Source organism: Phyllobates terribilis, unplaced genomic scaffold, assembly GCF_046119375.1.
Source record: "Phyllobates terribilis strain yellow unplaced genomic scaffold, ASM4611937v1 Scaffold_1__5_contigs__length_1240528914, whole genome shotgun sequence".
Taxonomy (NCBI): Eukaryota; Metazoa; Chordata; class Amphibia; order Anura; family Dendrobatidae; genus Phyllobates; species Phyllobates terribilis.
Window position 1 is genome coordinate 789,484,740 of NW_027362761.1, and position 18,290 is coordinate 789,503,029.

Below are 18,290 nucleotides of genomic sequence, written 5' to 3' on the forward strand. Positions count from 1 at the left end.
TGGATATATAGATATATTGGTAGATATATGGATAGATAATAGATAGATGATTAGATAATAAATCGATAGATAGATAGATAGATAGATAGATAGATAGATAAATAAAAAAAATAGATGGATAGTTACATGGATAGTGTTAGGCAGCGCTAGACATCATAATGGGAATACTCGCTTTGCTGCCACAATCAATGCACACGTGCAATCTCTTTCCGGTATTTTCTCAATACAGCAGTTTATTACTTCATAAACCGCATATGACCGGGTCCAACTCAGTGGCACGCCGACACACATATATATATAATATTCACGAGCCAAGTGACACACCGGCCCACTTGCTCCAGGTACAGTCTTCAGCAAGGTAATAACATAGCAATGTCCATATTAATGTCCATATAACACAGGGTATTACCTTTGCCGGGTTTAGCTGTCTCAGTCCATTACTCCGCCACCACTGTGGCTTTGCGGCTTCCCAGGTGGGGGTCTCCAGCCGTCGTTCCCTCAAAGGCCACTGACATCCACACAGGATCCAGGCTCTGCCTTTCAGGACTCTTCATCAAAACATCTGCCTTCCCAGGCCACTAGCATCCACACAGGATCCAGGCTTGGCCTTTCGGGCTGCCAGGCTTCACTCGGCCTCACTAGGCCTCACACGGTCGGTGTCTCACACACACGGGAACAGACCTTACGCCTCTCTCACAGAACACACCTGTCTCCCATCAAGCAGGGTTTATATATGCATCCCGTGCACACACACACATACTGACAGGACCTTGCTGATGTCACAGTCATGTGATCAGACAGACATTCTGTGCGCGCATGACCTGTGCTATGTCACAGTCATGTGACCAGTCACCTGAGGGGGAAGGTACATGGTCAGGTAATACACATCCTGGACCATTACCGTAATGCCAGCAAGTCGCTGCATTACAATAGATAAATAGATTTAGAAATAGATTTAGAAATAGATAGATATTAGTTAGATATATGGATATATAGATATATTGAAAGATAGATAATAGATATATGGAAAAATAGTTAAATAGATTAATAGATATATGGATAGATAGATAGATAATAGATATATGGACATATTTATTGATAGATATATAGATAGATGATAGATACAGTATATGGATAGATGTATAGATAGATAATAGATAGATAAATAGATAATAGATAGATAGATAGATAGATAGATGGATAGATATATGGATAGATAAATAGATTTATAGATAGATAATAGATATATGGGTATATAGATATTGTTATGGATCCGGGTGGTGGAACCTCTGTGCTGTGATGCAAGGAGGGACCAGAGGGGCGTAACTAAGTGCCTACCCAGACCGACCCTGGCCACATGGCGGCTTAGTCAACTCCGTGAGCCAAGGAGGGACCAGGAAGGTGAACCAGGTGCCACTCTGGGACTGACCTTGTGTGAGAGCAGGCGACTCCCACGGGTCAGATGGCTGAAGCTGACAGGTACAGCAGATGAAAATGGCCGGTAGACAGACAGGTGATGCGGGTAGGCAAGCAGATGGGCACGGCAGGTAGCCTGGCAGGTGATCCAAGTAGGCAAGCAGGCGGGCACGGCAGGTAGTCTGACAGATGATCCGGGTAGGCAAGCCGGCGGGCACGGCAGGTAAACTGACAGGTCATGCAGGTAGGCAAGCCAGCGGGCACGGCAGGTAGACAGGCAGGCGGGCACGGCTGATAGACAAGCTGGTGGGCATGGCTGATAGACAGGCAGGCGGGCACGACTGATAGACAGGCTGGCGGGCACTGGAACCTGAGGGCTGAGGAGAGTGTTAGCACACAAACAACAACCCTGCCCAGGCACCTCCATTTTGGAGGAGGTGCTTTAAATAGAAGTGGTCCTCCGGCCACTGGCCGGGGACTCTTTAGGACGGCGCGCGCACCCTAAGCTCAGTGCCCGGGAAACTGCGCGCGATGCGTGCACCCCGAGTGGTAGCAGGGAAGCTGGAGGACGCCGACCTGGGACCGCGGCGGTGAGGGGAACGGCATCTCTGCCCGGCAGGAGGCAGAGACGCAGACGCTACAGTACCCCCCCTTTACACCCCCTCTTCTTTAGGCCCGCAAGAAATTTTTCTAGAAGACAAGGGGCACGAATGTTCTCCCTGGGCTCACAAGACCTCTACTCAGGAGCAGTGTTGAGCGAGCATTAAAATGCTCGGGTGCTCGAAGCTCGGGCTGAGCTTACCGTGATACTTGGGTGCTCGACCCGAGCAACGAACCCAATGTTAGTCTATGGGAGACCCGAGTATTTTTGCGGCGGGACACCCGGCAGTCTGTAGAAAGCCTAAAAGGTGCCCAAAACGATAGTGACAGTGCTCAAATGACATGGGGGCAGCATGGGGATCGCCCCAGGAAGCATTTCTGACCCCCAGGTCACTGCTGTCAACAACGTGGTCAGAGGTATTAAGCCACTTTTACGGGCTCACAATAAAATGTTCAAAAACGATACTGAAACTGTTTTCCTGTGAAAAATGTTAAGGAACATCCTTTCCAGGATAAAGACTTGTGTATAAGGTAAAATAAATAACTAAAAACAAAAATACTCGTCCACACCTTGGGCTATGTTCACAAGTTGCATTTTTTATGCGTTTTTGCACTTTTGTATTGCTTTCAACCGTGACAAATGCATTCACCGGGAAATGTCATGTGCCCATCAGAAGTGATCCTTGCCGCATCAGAAGATGCAGACTTGCAACTATCCCCGTGCAAGTCCTTGTCCCAGGGCAGTGTTAAATTGTACCTCCCCCATTCCTTTCAATGCAAGGGCAAATATGCAGCCAACCACCCACCCACCCGCAGGCTGCAATACTATACTGCTAGCTTGCACTTGAAATGGGGCCTTTTAGTTTGGAGGAATCCGAAGCTGGCCTCTACCTCATGGCTGCTTTGGCAGCGAGGTCTCCATACTCAGTCCCCAGCTGCCACTATTTGTCCCGGTAACCTTCCCCACACTTTTCTTAGCCTGGCCTGCTTTAGGGCAGCATTGGACGAGCCCACCAGACAACCAGACTCCTCCGGTGGGCCCTGGCTTCTCCATCAGGGGAGTTGAGAGTGCCAAGGTGAGAAGCAGGATGATGATAGAAGTTAGCATCTGCTTTGTTTCCTTGCAATGCAAGCGCAAGTATGTAGCCTGCCACCCACCCACCCCCAGGCTGCAATACCATACTGCTTGCTTGCTTGCACTTGAAATTGGGCCTTTTAGGCATGTGGAGGCGGAATCTGGCCACCACGTCATGGCTGCGTCGGCGTCCTGGTATCCATACTCTGTCCCCAGCTGCCCGGTGGCCGGGTGTCCACGCTTGGTCCCCAGCCGCCAGGGGGCGGCCGGGTGTCCATACTCGGTCCTCAGGCGCCCCTATTTGTCCCGGTGCACCTTATACACAAGCGCGCATACGAAAACATTACCTGTGCCCTCCCCAGTGCATTTAGTGGGAAGGACAGCCTAACCACAAACACATGGACTAGTGAATGTGGCCAGGGATGGTCCATCTCACTGACGCCTTCACACTGGGCACATTGTGGCACCTGGGACACAGTTGGACACTGGGATGCAACACGTCCTCCAGAAATAGAGGATTGCGGGTCCTGGGTCAATCAGGCTTCAACACAAAGTTCAGATGGTAGACTGCAGCAGTGGTCGGCCTCCTACACAATGAGTAAATTATTCATGATCATGAGGCCATCCATCCCCTTAGCTTTCTGTTCCTTGGAATGCAAGTGCATGTATGTAGTAGTGGCTAGGCCTGAGGAGGTCAGCGCTTTGGCGCATATCCTACCTCCTCCGAGGATTGCTGGATGTTTTCCTGCTACTATCCCAGTTCTATGACTCCCGTTAAAAAAAAGCTTCTGGTGATGAATGAAAGATGAGGTGGTGGCAAAGGAGAAAGAGCAGGAGGAACAGGGACCATTCACATCAATATCAGGCCAGTCAACCACACATGTCTTGTAGGATATGTTTCTGTACCAAAAGGAGTGGTTCGGCTACACAGTTATAGGGTATAAAAAAATCAAAAAAAAAACAAGCAATGTGAACTGAGGTCTAAGATGGTACACATGCAAGAAATAGGAGCATGTTCACACTAACAAAAAGATACAAAACCTACAAAAGACAAAAAATATATCTCATACCCTAACATCATTATATATAAATGTAAAGCAAAGTTGCATATGAAATATAGGGTACTTAGTAACTGGTTTTGATCAAAAAAAGTATACAAGCTGTCCCACCAGCGACAAGGTGACCCTGGTAGGGTATGAGATATATTTTTTGTCTTTTGTAGGTTTTACAGTTATAGGGTATACAGTGAGTGCAATGCCTACCAAAATTTTCGAGGCACTCCAATGCCCCTTGGAAGTGACATGGAGGTCAGAGGGCCTTAACTAAACTGTTTTTTCCATTTATAGCAACTGGGTGTCCTGTACACTGTGGGCCTAAGCAGTGAATGGAAGGCTTTCCAAAAATTATGAGGAACTGCAATGCCCCTTGAAACAGACGTGGATTACAGTGTACTAAAAACCTTCTACCCATTATTGGGGAGTGGGTCTCCCTTAGTGTTAGCCTGTGCATTGAAAAGCAAAAGCTGACTAAAATTAGGAGGAAATGCAATGCCCGTTGGAAGAGTCGTGGAGGTTAGAGTTAATTAAAAACAACATTTCAATGCCCTTTAGAAGAGCTGTGGAGTTCAGAGTGGTTTAACAGGACGGTTTTAATGCCCCTTGGAAGAGACGTGGAGGTCACAGTAGCTTAGCAAGACTGTTTTAATGCCCCTTGGAAGAGTGGTGGAGGTTATAGTGGAATAAAAAGACAATATCAATGCCCCGTGGAAGAGACGTGGAGGTCACAGTAGCTTAACAAGACGGTTTTAATGCCCCTTGGAAGAGTGGAGGAGGTCGCAGTGGAATAAAAAGACATTATCAATGCTCCTTGGAGGAGACGTGGAGGTCCCAGTGGAATAAAAAGACAATATCAATGACCCTTGGAAGAGACATGGAGGTCAGAGTAGCTTAACAAGATGATTTTAATGCCCGTTACTAGAGCTATGCAGTACAGCATATTAAAAACATAATTCCCATTATTGGGCAGTGGGTCTCCCATAGTCTTTGCCTATGCCTTCCAAGCAAAAGCTGCCAAAAATTAGGACGGAGGAACTTGCAATGCCACTTACAAGAGCCATGCAGTACATCATATTAAAAACATTATTCCCATTATTGGGGAGTGGGTCTCCCATAGTCTTTGCCTATGCCTTCCAAGCAAAAGCTGCCAAAAATTAGGACGGAGGAACTTGCAATGCCCCTTACAAGAGCCATGCAGTACAGCATATTAAAAACATTATTCCCATTATTGGGGAGTGGGTCTCCCATAGTCTTTGCCTATGCCTTCCAAGCAAAAGCTGCCAAAAATTAGGACGGAGGAACTTGCAATGTCCCTTACAAGAGCCATGCAGTACAGCATATTAAAAACATTATTCCCATTATTGGGGAGTGGGTCTCCCATAGTCTTTGCCTATGCCTTCCAAGCAAAAGCTGCCAAAAATTAGGACGGAGGATCTTGCAATGCCCCTTACAAGAGCCATGCAGTACAGAATATTAAAAACATTATTCCCATTATTGGGGAGTGGGTCTCCCATAGTCTTTGCCTATGCCTTCCAAGCAAAAGCTGCCAAAAATTAGGACGGAGGAACTTGCAATGCCCCTTACAAGAGCCATGCAGTACAGCATATTAAAAACATTATTCCCATTATTGGGGAGTGGGTCTCCCATAGTCTTTGCCTATGCCTTCCAAGCAAAAGCTGCCAAAAATTTGGACGGAGGATCTTGCAATGCCCCTTACAAGAGCCATGCAGTACAGAATATTAAAAACATTATTCCCATTATTGCGGAGTGGGTCTCCCATAGTCTTTGCCTATGCCTTCCAAGCAAAAGCTGCCAAAAATTAGGACGGATGAACTTGCAATGCCCCTTACAAGAGCCATGCAGTACAGCATATTAAAAATATTATTCCCATTATTGAGGAGTGGGTCTCCCATAGTCTTTGCCTATGCCTTCCAAGCAAAAGCTGCCAAAAATTAGGACGGAGGAACTTTCAATGCTGGCAACACGGACCACGGTCACCCTTTTGGTATAGTGGTGGTGGAGGTTGAGGAGAAGGAGAAGAGCAAAAAGCAGCCGAAATGAGGAAGCGTATACCCATGTGTGGGTGTGAAGCGGTGCATGGGAATACACCTCCTGAAATAACCCAGTGGATTTGACTTTATGTTACTCTGCTGTCATTTGGTGGTGAATTGATGAGAAGTCTGGCAAAATCCAGCCCTTGTTCATTTTGATAAGGGTCAGCTTGTTAGCATTGTCAGTTGACAGGCGAGTGCGCTTATCAGTTATAATTCCCCCAGTGGCACTAAAAACACGCTCCGATAACACGCTAGTGGCAGGTCAGGCCAGGACCTTTAAGGCGTACAGAGCGAGTTCATTCCAAGTGTCCAGCTTGGATACCCAATAATTAAAAGGCACAGAAGAATCACAGAGGATGCTGGTATGGTCGGCAAGGTACTCCCTCAGCATCTTTTGAAACTTTCCACTCCTTGTGAGAGTACCCTGTGCCTCAGGGCCTGTAAGCTGGGCGGGTCTCAGAAAACTGTCCCTGAATGATGACAGTGTTCCCCTGCCTCTGCTGGATTGGAGTTGCGTCTCTCTCGCCTGTACGCCTTGGTTGGGCAACAAACCGTGACCTCTGCCGCTAGCGTGTTCAGATGGGAATTTTTTTAACAATTCTGCAGCAAGGGCCTTCTGGTACTGCCCCATTTTTGTAGACCTCTCCACCTCAGGAATAAGAGAGTGAAAGTTTTCCTTGTAGCAGGGGTCTAAAAGTGTCACCAACCAGTAATGACTGTCACACAACATTTTGACAATGCGAGGGTCATGGTTAAGGCAGTGTAAAGTCAGCCATGAGTGCCAGACTGGTAACGGGCAAGACTTCCGTGTCCTCACCAAGATGACGACTGACCATGCTCTCCTCCTTCTTCTCCTCCTCCTCCTCCTCCTCCCCCCTGTCCTCAGGCCACCCACGCTGAACCGATGGTATGACAGTTGTACAGGTACTATCATCTACAGTGCATGATACCAGCTCCTGTTCTTCCTCCTCCTCCTCCTCTCCCTTATTGTCCCCCAATGCACGTTGGGATGAGATGAGGCTGGGCTGTGTGTAATCGCCCGCTACGGCTTCTTGATCCATCTCATCATACTCTGGCTGCAATGCCTCCTCTTTAATTCTCTGCAGAGAGCATTGCAAAAGACAGACAAGTGGGATGCTGACGCTAATGATGGCGTCATAGCCACTCACCGTCTTGGTGGACTCCTCAAAGTTTGTCAGGATGGTACATATGTCAGACATCCAGGTCCACTCCTGAGGTCTTATGTGTGGAGTCTGACCTGAATATCGACGGCCTTGTTGCAGCTGGTACTCCACAACTGCTCTTTTCTGCTCACAAATTCTTTGCAACATGTCGAGGGTAGAGTTGCAACGTGTGGGGACATCACACACAAGTCGGTGAGCCAGAAGCTGCAAACGCTGCTGCAACACAGCAAGGGCGGCGGAAGCTGTAGCCAACTTCCAAAAATGAGCTGACAGGCAACGTACTTTGACAAGCAGATCTGGCAACTCGGGGTACGATTTAAGAAACCGCTGAACCACGAGGCATGGTACATGTGTGATCTCGCCTCGCCTCAGAGCCGCCACAAGGTTACGGGCCATTGTCAAATCGACCATGCCTGGATGTAGGTTCAGCGGTCTCAGCCACAGATCTGCCTGCTCTTTCACAGCTGTCCACAATGCACAAGCAGTGTGAGGTTTATTACCTAAGCTTGTGAGTTTCAGCACAGCCTGTTGCCGCTTGGCTGAGGCAGTACTGCAGTGCTTCCAGCTTGTAACTGATGTGGTGATATCTGAGATGGAGTCTGAACATGAGGTGAAGGAGTAGGATGATGCACTGGATCTGTACACTGTGGGGGCAACTCTGACTGACATAGGGCCTGCAATCCTCGGTGTGGGAAGGATGTGTTCCGCCCCAAGGTCCGACTGGGTCCCGGCTTCCACTATGTTTACCCAGTGTGCCGTCAGGGAGATGTACCGTCCCTGGCCACAAGCACTTGTCCACTTGTCCGTTGTCAGGTGGACTCTCCCAGTAACTGCGTTGTTAAGGGCACGGCAGATGTTTTGGGACACGTGCTTGTGAAGTGCGGGGATGGCACACCGGGCAAAATAGTGTCGGCTGGGGACCGAGTACCGAGGGACAGCCACCGCCATAAGGTTGTGGAAGGATTCCGTCTCCACCAGCCTGAAAGGCAGCATTTTCAATGCAAGCAGTCGTGAAATGTGCGAAGTTAGGACTGTGGCCTGTGGGGCATTGGCTGCGAATTTGCGCTTTCATTCAAAGGTCTGGGATATGGACAATTGAACGCTGCGGTGGGATGTGGACGTGGACGTTGATGCTGTTTCTTGAGAAACTGCAATAACAAGTGAAGACTGAGAGGAGGGGGCATCTTTGCATGCAGTATGGACAGGGGATTGCCTTGCATGCACAACAGGGGGTTCTCTTACACGCACAACAGCGGAAGAATCAGTGGTGACACCCGCTGACACGGGTCGTGGACCCTGGGGTTCGCCCCACAAAGTCGAGTGCTTCGCTGCCATGTGCCTGATCATGCTGGTGGTGGTCAGGCTGGTAGTTTTGTCACCCCTGCTGATGTTGGCCTTGCAGGTGGTGCAAGTGTTCTTTTTGGGGTTATCAGCAGAGTCTTTAAAAAAATTCCAGACTCTGGAAGACCTACCGCTTATACTGGCAACGTCCCTAGTGTTGGTGTTACGGGGAATGGTTGCCCGCCTTCTGTCTGCGGCCACCACTTTGCTTATTCCTGCCTGTTGGGGTACTCTGCCTCCCTCCCCCTGTGTGCTGCTGGCCTCACTCTGCGTGTCTTCTTGCCACGTTGGGTCAGTTACTAGATCATCCACCACCTCCTCCTCTTCCACTTCCGCACCACAGTCCTCCTCCTCATTTCGTGGCAATTGTGTCTCGTCATCGTCCACATCCTGTGACAAATTGCCACCGTCGCCTTCCTGTGGCCGTGGCTGTTCAAATATTTGGCCATCGTTACATGGGATCTCCACTTCCACCACTTCAAGCGGAGCAGGCGAGGGGCCCAAATATGAAAATGGACCAGTGAACATCTCTTCAGAGTGTCCAACTGTGGGATCAGTTGCTGTCTGACGACACTCGGCATGGTGGGGGGAAGGAGCATCAGGGTGAGGAGGAGTATGCGGTCGAGACTCACGGCTACTAAGACTTGACCGTGTGGAAGACAGACAGGAGGTGGTGGTGCCCAGGTGACTGAAAGTATTATCTGCTATCCAATTAATAACCTGTTCACACTGATCAGTTCGCAATAGTGGTGTTGTAGTGTGCTTCCCTAGTAATTTGGTTTTGAACTGGGAGCGAGAGGATGTGGCTGTTGGTTGTGGCACATTTTCACCTTGGCCCCGTCCTCTGCACGCACCATCACAAGAACGTCCAGTTCCACGTCCCTTGCCACGCGCCTTGCCCATTGCAAATGAAGTAAAATAGCTTGCACTCGCACTATCAATGGCAAAAGGGTAATAAAAAGGAGATTAGTACCGTGGAAGAGGAAAACCACAGTTCTAGTTCTCTGACCTACACCAGAATCCTTTAAACAGATATATTTGTGTCTGAACAGTCAGTGAGACACTCAAACTGTTCTTTTTTATGCAAAAAAGTCAAAAAGGTGGATTACACCCAGATTTGAACCGTGGAAGATGAAAACCACAGTTCTATTTCTCTGGCCTACACCAGAATCTTTTAAATAGATATATTTGTGTCTGAACAGTCAGCGATACACTCAAACTGTTTTTTTTTTATGTAAAAAAGGCAAAAAGTTGGATAACACCCAGAGTTGAACCGTGGAAGAGGAAAATCACAGTTCTCTTTCTCTGGCCTACTCCAGAATCTTTTAAACAGATATATTTGTGTCTGAACAGTCAGCGAGACTCTCAAACTATTTTTTTTATGTAAAAAAGGCAAAAAGGTGGATTACACCCAGATTTGAACCGTGGAAGAGGAAAACCACAGTTCTATTTCTCTGGCCTAAATCAGAATATTTTAAACAGATATATTTGTGTCTAAACAGTCAGCGAGACACTCAAACTGTTTTTTTTATGGAAAAAAGGCAAAAAGGTGGATAACACCCACATTTGAAACGTGGAAGAGGAAAACCACAGTTCTAATTTCCTGGCGTATATCAGACTTTTTAAAATATATATATTTGTGCCTGAACAGTCAGCTAGACACTCAAACAGTTTTTTTTTATGCAAAAAAGGCAAAAAGGTGGATAACACCCAGATTTGAACCGTGGAAGAGGAAAACCACAGTTCTAATTTCCTGGCATATACCAGACTTTTTGAAATAGATATATTTGTGTCTGAACAGTCACCGAGACACTCAAACTGTTTTTTTTTTATGGAAAAAAGGCAAAAAGGTGGATAACACCCAGATTTGAACCGTGGAAGAGGAAAACCACAGTTCTAATTTCCTGGCGTATACCAGACTTTTTTAAAAATATATATTTGTGTCTGAACAGTCAGTGAGACTCTCAAACTGTTTTTTTTTAAGGAAAAAAGGCAAAAAAGTGGATAATACTGATATTTGAACCGTGGAACTGCAAAACCACAGTTCTATTTCTCTGGCCTACACCCGACTCTTTTAAACAGATATAGTTGTGTCTGAACAGTCAGCGAGACACTCAAACAGTTTTTTTTTTATGGAAAAAAGGCAAAAAGGTGGATAACACCCACATTTGAAACGTGTTAGAGGAAAACCACAGTTCTAATTTCCTGGCGTATACCAGACTTTTTTAAATAGATATATTTGTGCCTGAACAGTCAGCGAGACACTCAAACTGTTTTTTTTTATGTAAAAAAGGCAAAAAGGTGGATAACACCCACATTTGAACCGTAGAAGAGGAAAACCACAGTTCTAATTTACTGGCGTATACCAGACTTTTTGAAATAGACATATTTGTGTCTGAACGGTCACCGAGACACTCAAACTGTTTTTTTTTTATGGAAAAAAGGCAAAAAGGTGGATAATACTGATATTTGAACCGTGGAACTGCAAAACCACAGTTCTAGCTATCTGGCCGAAACCAGACTCTTTTAAACAGATATATTTGTGTCGGAACACTCACAGACACACTCAATTTTTTTTTTGGGTGGGGGGAAATACCAAAAGGTTAATAAGATGGGTATTTGTACAGTTTGACTGAGGGAAAAAAAAAAGAGGATTTAGATGAAAAAAAAAGGATTTTTCCTGGTCCCTGAGACCTGGGACTAAGTCTAGCAATTTGAGTAGCAGGAGCACACAGGACTGTAATGCACTGTTTGTTGGTATAACCACTGCATCTCCTATACAGCCTGCCTGCCTGCCTGCCTGATATCTGGGATGGATATTAGTCCTCAGAAGGACTCTTTGTTTGATTTTGCAGGCTTTAGAGACCCTACACTACCTATTTCGCAGTATAAATCTCTCCCTTGCTCAGCATCACTCTCCCTACACTGTCTGATCCGGAGTGACTGTGTCCAAGAAGGCGGCACCCGGTTTTAAATACTCGATGTGATGCTGTGCGGCCAGCAAATCACTGTAATGCCCCCAACCAACATGGCTGCGGCATTACAGTGACTGGCTGGCTCTGTAAAGAGTGCCAAACATGCAGGGTGGAGACCCGAGCTCCCGCCCGAGTAACCCGAAAATGCTTGGTGCTCGCCGAACATCCCGAGTAGTGAGATGCTCGGGCGAGTACCGAGCAGTGTTGAGCATGCTCGCTCAACACTACTCAGGACCAAACCCCTTCCAATCCACAAGAAAGAAAATCTTTCCTCTTACCCTCTTGATGGCCAAAATGTTTTCTACCTCAAAGACGTCCTCAGCAGAGACTGGAGCTGGAGTGGTACCTGGATCGTCAGAGAAAGAATTATGGACAACCGGCTTGAGGAGAGACACGTGAAAGTAGTTGGGAATCCATTAGGAGGCCAGGAGTTTCAGCTTGTAAACCACTTGATTTATTTGGATCAGAATCTCGAACGGACCGATGAACCGCGGACTCAACTTGTATGAAGGTATCTTGAGACGGACATATTTGGAGGAAAACCAGACCTTGTCTCCCGGATGGAATTGAGGCAGATCCAGACATCTCTTATGAGCATGCTTTTTCATCCGCTCGGCGGACTGAAGGAGTGCAGATCTAGTTTCTTCCCAAATCGCAGAAAATTCACTGACGAGAGACTCCACGGCAGGATTGTCCACTGAAGAGGAGACGGGAAACGGAATCCGGGGGTGTCGACCATAAAACACAAAAAACGAAGACTTAGTAGAAGACTCAATCACATAGTTGTTATAGGAAAACTCAGCCCAGGGCAGGAGCTCTACCCAATCGCTATGGTGAAAGTTGACAAAGTGCCGAAGAAAACTAGTAAGGATCTGATTGATACATTCCACTTGTTCATTAGACTGAGGATGAAAATCCAAAGAGACATCCAGCAGTTTGCACGTGGCTCTCCAGAAGCGAGAAGTGAACTTAACTCCTCAGTCCCAGACAATGTGGAGGGGTAAGCCGTGGAGACGGAAGATGTGATGGATGAAGTCCTTAGCCAGCACAGGTGCAGATGGAAGACCAGGCAGAGGGATGAAGTGAGCCATCTTGGAGAAGTGGTTGGCGACCACCCAAATGACAGTACAACCGGCCGATCCAGAAACATCTGTGATGAAATCCTTTGCAATATGTTGCCACGGAGCGAAAGGCACGGGAAGAGGAAGAAGATGACCTGCTGGAAGGTGACCAGGTATCTTGTTACAGGCACAAGAGGAACAAGCCGCAACAAAATCTGCCACATCCTTGCGCAGGGTGGGTCACAAATAATGCCGGGCAATGTGCAGAAGCGTCTTTCTCTGGCCGGCATGGCCAGCCAGTTTGGACGAATCACCCCAGAGTAAGACCTTCTTCCGATCCTGAGACGCTACAAAGGTCTTACCAGGAGGTAGATGAACAGGTCGAATGGAGCAACAGTCATTATTCAGGAGGGGTCAATGATGCGTAGAGGCTCCTCCTCTTGGTCAGTAGACAGAAATGAGCGGGAAATAACGTCGGCTTTAATGTTCTTGTCTGCCGGGCGGTAATGAAGCATGAAGCAGAATCGAGCAAAGAATAAAGACCATCTGGCCTGATGCGGGTTTAGTCTTTGGGTGGTCTGCAAATAAGCGAGGTTTTTATGGTCAGTGTAGATGACCACCGAGTGAACGCCCCCCTCAAGCAAGTAGCGCCACTCCTCCGGTGCTAATTTTATGGCCAGCAGTTCTCGATCTCATATGGAGTAATTGCGCTCGGACGGAGAGAAGAGTTTGGAGATGAAACCGCAGGTCACCATTCTCCCAAACGAGGATTTCTGGATGAGCACTGCTCCGGCCCCGGAGGAAGAGGCATCAACCTCCAGGAAGTACTGTTTATTGCAATCCAGACAGTGTAGTACTGGAGTGGAGGAGAACGCTTGTTAAGAGACACAAAGGCATTCTCCGCCTCGGAAGTCCACTCCCTGGGATTTGCTCCCTTACGGGTGAGATCAGAAATGGGAGCTGTCCAGGAGGAGAAATGAGGAATGAAGAGGCGGTAATAGCTAGCGAATCCCAGAAACCGCTGAATAGCCTTCAACCCCTCATGTCGGGGCCACTTTAAGATGGCAGACACCTTCTCAGGATCCATCCGCAGGCCGGTCTCAGAGATGATATACCCCAGAAATGGTAGGGAGGTCTGCTCAATGAGGCATTTCTCATACTTAGCATACAGGCAATTCTTCCGGAGCCTCAGCAGGACCTGACAAACATCCCTCCGGTGAGAGGGCAGATTAGGGGAGAACACCAAGATATTGTTCAGGTACACCACTATGCAGGAATACAGGAGATCTCGGAAGATGTCATTTACTAACTCCTGGAAGATGGCTGGAGCATTACAGAGACCGAAGGGCATCACGCGTTATTCATAGTGACCATCCCGAGTGTTGAATGCCGTCTTCCACTCACCTCCCCAGTGAATCCGGACCAGATTGTACGCCCCACGAAGACCAAGCTTAGTGAAGATCTTTGTGCCTTTTAGGTGGTCAAACAGTTCCGAGATGAGAGGCAGGGGGTACTTATTTTTGATGGTAATCTGGTTTAGGCCCTATAGTCAATACAATGACGAAGAGAGCCATCTTTCTTTTTGACAAAGAAGAATCCAGCTCCAGCCGGAGAGGTGGATTTCTGGATAAATCCCATAGCATGATTTTCTTCAATGTATTCAGACATGGCACTGGTCTTGGCCAGCGACAAGGGGTAGATTCGGAGTAGGTGAAGCACCAGGTATTAGGTCGATGGGGCAATCATTCGGCCTATGAGGTGGTAATGTCTGCCTCCTTTTTATCAAAGACGTCCGCATATGGTGCTGGCAGGCCAGGTAGGTTAGCCGGAATAGACGGAGGTCGAGCAGGACAAACTGGAACCAGACAGATCTTATGGCATTCCTGACCCCAACGGAGCACCTCACCCGAGTTCCAAATCAGGACAGGCTCATGTCTCTGTAACCAAGGTAAACCAAGCAAGAGGGGATGAGAGAGACCGGACAGTACGTAAAAGGAGATCTCCAAGTGCAGCATTCCCACCTGAAGAGTTACCGGCTCAGTGACCAACAAGATGGTTTCAGGGAGAAGCTTTCCATCCACAGAGGAAACAGCTAAAGGATCCGCCAGACATATGGTAGGAATCTGACAATGGCCCACAACGGCCTGTTGAATGAGATTCCCAGCGGCTTCGGAATCCAGGTGGGCAGTCTCGAAGAAGCGGGTCTCACCACTGGTAACAGAAACGGGCAGAGTCAAAGGCGAAGAGGAAGAACTCTTGCCTAGGACGACCTCTCCGAGCTGTCATAGACACTGGAGTTTCCCGGTCTCACCGAGCAGGAGCTGATCTGATGCTCAATATTGCCACAGTAGAAGCAACTCCCCTTGGCGCGGTGGATCTCCTGGCGAGACTTGACCATCTTGACTTGGTCAATTTGCATAGGCTCTGGAGAAGACACCCGGAGGAGTGCTGGTTGCGAGACTGGACTTTGGAGGATTGAAGCGAGGAGCAGAGGTTTCCTCTCATGGGTCGTCTCCTTAGCACGTTCCATAAAACGGATGTCAATCCAGGTAGCTAATGACACCAGGTCATCCAGGGACGGAGGTAAGTCACAACCAGCTAGCTCAACCTTGATCCATCCAGAAAGGCCCTCCCAAAATGCGGACACCAGGGCCTCATTGTTCCATGCAAGTTCAGATGCGAGGGTTCGGAAACGCATGGCATACTGTCCCACAGAGAGACTCCCTTGGCAGAGTCGGAGACACTAGAGGATCCCCTCTCTCCCACAGAGGGTTAAGCCACGCCAATGCCTCTCTGGTGAGGTGAGACATGATGAATGACACATTGGCCCGGTCGGAGGTGAACTGGTGTGCCAGGAGTTCAAAGTGCAGCGTGCACTGATTTATGAAGTCCTGACATAGGACAGGGTCACCACCAAAACATGGAGGTGCAGAAAGCCGGGGTCCAAAGCCGGGTGCCACAGCGCCACTGGGTTGAGGTGCCACCGAAGCGGGTGCCGCTCGGTTAGAGGTGGACACAGTCGAGATGGACAGCGTGTCCATACGGGAGTTGATAAGACAGGATAGTATCCTGTTGTGATCTCTGGCGAGAGATCTCTTGATACAGGTCTGAGAGCAAAGGAGCCTTGGAGCCACCGGGTTCCATGGCCTGTGCAAACTGTTATGGATCCGGGTGGTGAAACCTCTGTGCTGTGATGCAAGGAGGGACCAGAGGGGCATAACTAAGTGCCTACCCGGACCGACCCTGGCCACAAGGCGGCTTAGTCAACTCTGTGAACCAAGGAGGGACCGGGAAGGTTAACCAGGTGCCACTCTGGGACTGACCTTGTGTGAGAGCAGGCGACTCCCACGGGACAGATGGCTGAAGCTGACAGGTACAGTGGATGAACACGGCCAGTAGACAGACAGGTGATGTGGGTAGGCAAGCAGGGGGGCACGGCAGGTAGCCTGACAGGTGATCCGGGTAGGCAAGCAGGCGGGCACGGCAGGTAGCCTGACAGGTCATGCAGGTAAGCAAGCCGGCGGGCACAGCAGGTAAACAGGCTGGAGGGCACAGCTGATAGGCAGGCAGGCATGGCTGATAGACAAGCTGGGGGGAACGGCTGATAGACAGGAAAGCAGGCACGGCTGATAGACAGGCTGGCGGTCACAGGTGATAGACAGGCTGGCGGGCACTGGAACCTGAGGTCTGAGGAGAGTGTTAGCACACAAACAACAACCCTGCCCAGGCACCTCCATTTTGGAGGAGGTGCTTTAAATAGGAGTGGTCCTCTGGGGACTCTTTAGGATGTTGTGATGCGTGCACACCGGGCAGCAGCAGGGGAGCAGGAGGACGCCGCCCCGGGACAGCGGTGGTGAGAGGAACGGCGTCTCTGCCCGGCAGGAAGCAGAGACACCGACGCTACAGATATATTGATAGATAGATAATAGTTATATGGATAGATAGAGGACACGTGGAGGACAAGCGGAGCAGAGCAGAGCAGAATGGCAGACGCGAAGGACAAGCGGAGCAGAGAAGAACAGAACCGCAGACGCGGAGGACAAGCGGAAGCGAGCAGAACCGCAGACGCGGAGGACAAGCGGAGCAGAGCAGACCAGAACCGCAAACGCGGAGAACAAGCGGAGCAGAGCAGAACGTAACCGCAGGTGCAGAGGACAAGCAGAGCAGAGCGGAACCGCAGGTGCAGAGGACAAGCGGAGCACAGCAGAGTGGAACCGCAGGCGCGGAGGACAAGCGGAGCAGAGTTAAGCTGCAGAGGGCAAGAGGAGCAGAGCGGAGCAGAGCCACAGGTGCAGAGGACAGGACAGGGCTCTGTTCATATGGAACAGACTGGGAAACACAGGAAGATAGCTAGAACACAGGAGGTAGATACGGAGGCAGGGAAACGGGACAAGCAGAACCAGATACACACAAGGTACTTACAATGAAGTAGCGAGTGAACACAAAACTCACAAACAGAAGTACAGAGACAACGAGTTAGAGTTAGGTGCAGGTTCAGACACTGCAGGAAAAGGAAAGGATCGGACATAGAGCCAAACAGGTAACGGGCTAGGACACAGTTCAGACAGGAACTGAACCTGGAACAAGATGCAGGAACGAGCCTGGGTACTCAGCCCCCAGGGTGGCGAAAACAGACTAGAAGTCACAGATACAGGTAACGGGCCTGCTGTACTCAGCCCCCAGGGTGGCGGAAACAGACAAGAAGTCTCAGATACAGGTAACGGGCCTGGGTACTCAGCCCCCAGGAGGCAGAAACAGACAAGACACAGGACAGGACCTGGCAACTCAGTTGCACAGAACACACTGAAAGAAAGCATTGCTCAGGCACCTCCTACTAGGTGGAGGGGGTTTAAGTATCCAGTGACTCACAGCAATAGGCTGGGGACGCATTAAGACTGCGCACACTGTAACTTTAAGAATCAGGAATAGTGTTGAGCCACCCCCGTAGTGTTCGGGTTCGGTTCGGTTCGTCGAACACCGGGATGTTCGAGGAACTGTTCGTCGAACTGTTCGTCGAACACCTTAGAACACCGTCGAACACCGTTAAAACCAATGGCAGGCAAACAAAAACACATAGGAACACATAGAAAACACCTTCAAAGGTGTCCAAAAGCTGACAAACTACTCAGAAGACACTCTCTTTAAAAAAAGCCGGCCGGCAATTCAGCAGCGGCATACACCGGTACCCGACAATTTAGACATGAAGGAATAGAGCATCACACATAGATTAGATAGATAGAAACATGTCAGTCACATATATATGACGTACAGTGACAGTGTTGCTTACTGTACTTGTCATTTAGTGTAAAGGATTTATTAAAAAACATAATAGTGTTTTCGTGCACCGTCTCTTTAAAAAAGCCGGCCGGCAATTCAGCAGCGGTACCCGACAATTTATAACAGACAGAATAGAGCTTCACACATAGATTAGATAGATAGAAACATGTCAGTCACATATATATGAAGTACTGTGACAGTGTTGCTTACTGTACTTGTCATTTACTGCAAAGGATTTATTAAAAAAAATAA